Source organism: Arachis ipaensis, chromosome B09, assembly GCF_000816755.2.
Source record: "Arachis ipaensis cultivar K30076 chromosome B09, Araip1.1, whole genome shotgun sequence".
Classification (NCBI taxonomy): Eukaryota; Viridiplantae; Streptophyta; class Magnoliopsida; order Fabales; family Fabaceae; genus Arachis; species Arachis ipaensis.
In genome coordinates this window covers 67,617,150-67,623,680 of record NC_029793.2, presented here as the reverse complement: position 1 = coordinate 67,623,680, position 6,531 = coordinate 67,617,150, and the positions used below count along the sequence as shown (strand labels likewise).

The 6,531-nt window shown below is 34.2% G+C and overlaps 1 long non-coding RNA gene across 1 annotated transcript; it reads left to right on the top strand.

Annotated features, from left to right (window-relative positions):
- Window positions 4,587-6,122, top strand: LOC110266403. Its single transcript, XR_002353746.1, has 3 exons — window positions 4,587-4,785; window positions 5,307-5,491; window positions 5,956-6,122. It is a non-coding gene; the product is annotated as an uncharacterized LOC110266403 (long non-coding RNA).

The following is a 6,531-nucleotide window of genomic DNA, read 5'->3' as shown; positions in this document are numbered from 1 at the left end:
GGCCCCATTACAACCTTGAAAAGACCTCATGATGTTTGCATTGGTACGTTAAATGTTGTTGATTGGTTAGGTGTAGAACAAATTTTAGAAAGCATGATTAGAGAGGAGCAGAGTGATCACCCTATACACTTGAGAGACTAGAGTGCACATACATCATCAGTGAGGGTTCAATGCTTAAATTCTATATTCCCTGCTTTCATGAGCTACCTTCTTGCATTTTTATCTATTCTTACTGTATAAGAATTGAATTAGTGGAATTTGATTTGTGATTGTCTTGAAGAGCTTATTTACTTTTAACCAAGTGGACAAGAATCATATAGTTGCATTCATATGTATAGGTTGCATTGCATTGCATGAGCTTTACATGTTCATACTCATTTATTTTATCTCCTTCAACTAAGCATGAGGACATGCTAATGTTTAAGTGTGGGGAGGTTGATAAACCATTATTTTATGGCTTATATTGTGTTTAATTGTGTGGTTTTATCAAATCTTTACCCACTTATTCATATGATTAGCATGTATTTACAATTCCTTCCCAAAATTACTCCATGGTTGAAAACTTGCTTCCTAGAGACCTTTAATTATGTATTTTAATTCTCCTTTATACTATTTGATGCTGTGATCCCTGTGTAGTGTTTCAGGCTTTCTAGGGCATGAATGACTTGCAAATTGGAGAGGAGGCTTGCAAAAATGGAAGGAACACAAGAAATTAAGGGGATGACCAGCGAGAAGTGACGAGGATGCATGGCTCACGCGATCGCGCGAAACGGAGAAATCGTAGTGACGCGCTCGCGTGCCTGACGCGAACGCATGGATTGGAAACTGCATGGATGATGCGAATGCGTGGACGACGCGCACGCGTGGCAAGGCAAAACGCTGGATGAGGCGAACGCATGGATGACGCGATCGCGTGACGTGCACGATCTACAAAATTTGCAAAATTCGTTGTGGGCGATTTTGGGCCATGTTTTGACCTAGTTTTCGGCCCAGAAAAGCAGAATAGAGCCAAGGAACATGCAGAGATGAGAGGAGAGATTCATTCCACAGAATTTCCCAGTTCTTAGATCTGAATTTACTCCTCCTCTAGGTTTTCTCTCTACACATTCATAGTTCTTAGGATTTTGTTTTTATTGCTTTTTGGATTGGGATATTGAGAAGAGTTATTACCTCCGCCAAGACTTCATCATTCTAGTGTTATCACAAAAATCAACTTATCATTCTAATGTAAGAGATACGTTGCAAGTACAGTTCTTAACCAACAAAAATTTGCTTATCAATTTAGAAGGGTTGTCACAAAATTAGAATTAAAATACTGGGAGTATGAATCCCAGGTCGTCTCCCAACGAGTTGCAGAAAGATGTGCTATTTTATTAATCAGATGTTTTTGAAATGGTTTTGAGTTTGATAAACAGAAAACTAAATCAGAGAATTTATGTAATTTAAATAAAAATCTTAACCGGGAGTAGATTACTCGGAAAGTCTATCCTTGTTAGAGTTCTCCCAAGATTAATTGATAATTAAAGGTTGTTCTGCTTAGTTATCCTTTACCAGGCAGAGGAAAGTCAAGCAAGTTGGAAGTCTATTTCTATTCACAAGTTCTAATCCTCTCCCTTGGGAAGGATTAATGTCAGTGACTAGAGGGCGATCCAACAATAAACCCAATTACAATTTTGCTCTTGAGCATTCCAACTCAAGGTTCTCCTTTCAATCAACTCCCAATCAAGTTACGGAACTACTCGCTCATTATGAATGTAAACTTCAAAAGATAAGAAAGGGAAATAAAGGAAGACATGATAAATAATAATCCAAAACACCAATAAAAAATAAAAATAGTTCTTGTATTAATAAATTCTGAAAATAATCCAATAGTAATTCTGAACAAATTAAGGATATGAAAGAGTAAGTGATAAGTAAGGAAAACAAACTAGAATGATGAAGTCTTGGCGGAGGTAATAAAAACAAAATCCTAAGAACTATGAACGTGTAGAGAGAAAACCTAGAGGAGGAGTTAATTCAGATCTAAAAACTGGAAAATTCTGTGGAATGAATGTCTCCTCTCATCTCTGCATGTTCCCTGGCTCTAATCTGCTTTTCTGAGCCAAAAACTAGGTCAAAACATGGCCCAAAATTGATCCCAGCAAATTCTGCAAATTCTACAGATCGCGCACGTCACGCGATCGCGTCATCCACGCGTTCGCGTCATCCAGCGTTTTGCCTTGCCACGCGTGCGCGTCGTCCACGCATTCGCGTCATCCGTGCAGTTTCCAATCCATACGTTCGCGTCAGGCACGCGAGCGCGTCACTACAATTTCTCCGTTTCACGCGGTCGCGTGAGCCATGCGTCCGCGTCACTTCTCGCTGTTCATCCCCTTAATTTCTTGTGATCCTTCCATTTTTGCAAGCCTCCTCTCCAATTTCCAAGTCATTAATGCTCTATAAAGCCTGAAACACTTAACACAGGGATCACGATATCGAATGGGATAAAGAAGAATTAAAATACATAATTAAAAGTCTCTAGGAAGCAAGTTTTCAACCATGGAGTAATTTTGGGAAGGAATTGTAAATACATGCTAATCATATGAATAAGTGGGTAAAGATTTGATGAAACCACACAATTAAATACAATATAAACCATAAAATAATGGTTTATCAGTAAGCCATGTCTAATTCCTGGACCAGAGTTTTAGACTAACATTGCATGATTCCTGGAATTCTCATTAAGAATTTTGAATTCTTTATTTTCTTTTTCCAAATAATTTTCGAAAAATTACAAAAAAAATCTATAAAATCATAAAAATAAAAAATAATTTGTGTTCTTTGTTTAAGTCTAGTGTCAATTTTTAAGTTTGGTGTCCTGCATGTTTTATTTTATTCCCTGTATTTTTCGAATGTATGAATTTTCTTCTTCATTAATCTTCAAGTTGTTCTTGATGATTTCCTTGCTCTGATCTTTAATTTCTCTTGTTTTGTGTGTTTTGTTGTTTTTCATATGCATTCTCAATTTGTTAGTGTCTCTAATATGAAAATTTCTAAGTTTGGTGTCTTGCACACATTGTTTATTTGATCATAGTTTTACATTATTAGTTTCATTTTGTTGTTTTTCATCATTAAAGATTCAAAATTTTTTAAAATTATGTCTTTTCAAGTCAATAATACAGAGAATTAAAGATTCAGAACATACAGCAGAGAAATTACAGAGAAAAAGCTGGGCGTTCAAAACGCTCAGTGAGGAAGGAAAACCAGCGTTTAAACGCCAGCCAGGGTACCTGGCTGGGCGTTAAACGCCCAAAAAGGTAGTATTTTGGGTGTTAAATGCCAGAATGGATACCATTTTGGGCGTTTAACACCAGGATGGCACAAGAGAGGAGATTTTGTTTTCAATTCAAATCTTTTTCAAATTTTCATTATTTTTCAAAATCAAATCTTTTTCAAATCATATCTTTTCAATCATATCCTTTCAAAATCAAATCCTTTCCATTTTTTTCTCTTACTATTTTTGAAAATCCTTGCTAACAATTAATGATTTGATTCAAAAATTTCTTCCTTGCTAAGAAAGCTTCAATAATTGAATTTTAGGGATGAATGCTTGTCGGAAGTTCTGTTTTTTTTTTTTACTTAATAATGTTGTGATTGGTGGTTGAATCAAATTATAATGAGTAATTTATGAGATTGAGGCTTGATGAATGATAAATAGATTGAGTTTAGATTTCTAAACTAAGTACCTAAAATTGATAATGTTGACTAAAAGTAGTAATTTTTATGGTTTATAAATAATTTTACAATGAGTGGAACCAAATGGTGATAAAATATGTTGATTATTGAGAACCTGTTTGTTTGATGATTGCTAATCCTTGTAAATTAATTATTATATGTTTTAGGGTGCTGCTACTCTAAATGATTGGAAGATGGTCATTGCTTTTTGAAAAGAGTAATGCATCACAATTGCCTTGTTTGCTTTGAGGTATAAACTATAAAGACTATTCTTCTATTATGGTAAAATATTTTGGGAAGAACCACATGATTTCATTTTCTTTGGTTTATGAATTGGTTTTGCTTATTATGAATTTTGTTTATTGTTGATTGTTACTATGATGATGTTGGCTTGTTCTGCCATTAGTTACTTTGTTGATTGAATTTTTTTCTTTAATGAGATTTTGTTCTGAGCAATGTTAGGAGAAAATAGTTCTGCTTTGTCATCAGTTCCTACTTTGTCATCTGCTGCTATTCCGTGCTCTCCTCTCCGCTTGCGTCCACTACGCCGTCCCCCACCTCGTTCGCTGAGGTTCGGTTACGGTATGTGTTTGGATTAAGGTTATTTTCTATTATAAATCAAAGAGTTATTTAGTTGAACATGTTCTCTCTATGTAAAAAGTTAAGCATAGAAGTTTTGTTTTTAATTCAATTTGGTTTGAAATTAAGATAAGTTGTTTTATGGAGAATAATGTTAATGTTAATGGTTGTTTCTTAATTGTTGGTTGGTTTATTTTGTTAGCATGTAAAGTGGCTGGGAATTCTAAGTTGATTCTCTCAATGGCCTGAATGACTCAAGTAAAATTGTTGCATTTGATTGTGATGTTCTGAATGACTCAAGTAAAAATCTTAGAATTCTGGAGAAGATTGCCCAAATATTCAAAGAGGATTTGAAGTTTAGTGGAGAAGAGCTTTCTGGAAGCAGAATGGAGAGTAAGAATAGACAAGACAATTACGAATTACAGCTACAATAGTTGATAATCCTTGAAGACAGACAGTCCCAGCATGGTGGAATTGACAGTATTTTACTGGGTGTGTCTCCTTTTAACCTTCTCTTGATCATTTCAATTTCTATTTAATTCCTCTGTGTTGACCAGCATTTCAACCTTGGTAGCTTACCTGTAAAGCTGCTTGTTTGAAATATGATAGACTCTGTCTTCATCCGTGATTGATTTACCTTGAACAAGTTAGCACCATTGTATTTTTTTTCCTTTTTTCTTTTGGCACTTTTTTGTTTGTTTGTTGTGCACATAATCTAATCATTTCAATAGAAATAACCTGTGAGTATAGAATTTATAGTTCATATGGGTACTTGGAAACATTCTTCTTTTATCAGTGTGTATAGTCATCGATTTACACTTAGGCTAGTCATAATTTGGCTCTATCTTGAGCTGACAACACTACACTCTTGAAGAATGTTATTTTTTTTATTATGAGACTGTTATATTTTCATTATGTATTTAGGGGCAACACAAGCTGAGCTTCATTTGCAATTTGTTTAGTTCTAAACCTTTTCCATTCATATTTAGTCTTGTTTAATCATCTCTTTGCAGTTACATGGAAGAAATAAGAGTTCATGTGCTATCAATTTAATTTAGTGGATAAGATTTCATGTTTAACTGGCTACCGCAAGGTGGGGCTGGTGGTCTAAGTTTTCTGCTTTGTGTGAGAGACTATACTAAGCAAAGCAACTGCTGATGTTGACAAAGGGGTCCATGATGAGACTGGTTTCTTTTAGGTATGTTTGAATAAGTATGCTTGAATCTGAAGTCTGAAATTTGCTATTATATTTATTGCTGCTGTTCGTTTACCTTCTGGTAGTGTCAAAGGAGGGGACAGGAGGGGGAGGTGGGTCTTGTGACCTTATATGGTGCTTTTAGTGCGAAGAAGTTCTTGGATTTAATATCTTTTATAAATTACAACCTTTTGATTTGATGTATTAAGAAGCTTATTTATTAGCAATGCAAATATTACTTTTCTTACTGGTTATAACAATCATGCTTGAAAATAACTACACTATGGTTGCTTGATCCTTTTGATGCCTTATTAAGAATTGAATTTGTTAAGTACCTATGTGCTTGTATCTATTGTGCTAGTGATACGTGTTATATGCATGCCATTGTTCTTTATTTTGTATTTTACTGATTCAAAATGCTTCATTTTTTCCCCAGTTAAAAAGCTTGTGTTCCTTGTTGTCTGCAGGTGGTTCTATTTTTTGAAAATATGGGCTTGGATAAAGAAACTATTGGGAGAATTATTTTCCGCTGCCAGCATTGATAAAACTCTTTAGAGGAAGATTGAATTCCTTTCTAGGGTTGGCATTTTTTAAGCTTATTTTCCTGGGATAATTAGAAAATATCCGGAATTACTTGTAACCAACACTAATACAACTATATTGTATCCGGAAATTTTTGGTTCACTAAGTATATAAATGTTTATTTTTCTATGATAAGTGTTCAATTAGTTTTCTTTAGTAATTTAATTCAAATAGTTTAACCTTGTTTATTGACATTAAATTTTAAAAAAATAGTTGGACCTAATTTCAATGCAACATGAGAAAACTATTGTAAATAAAGAATAATATAGTTATAAAAAACTATTGTCAAAAGTCACAAAAGGCAATGGTATTAAAACCATTGTCAAAGACAGCTACAAAATGACAATGGTATTAAAAACCATTGCAAAAACACCACCAAAGGCAACGCTTTTAAACCGTTGTCTTTATGAACAACAAAATTACAACAATTTAAAACCGTTGTCTATCCAGTTACGGTTTTA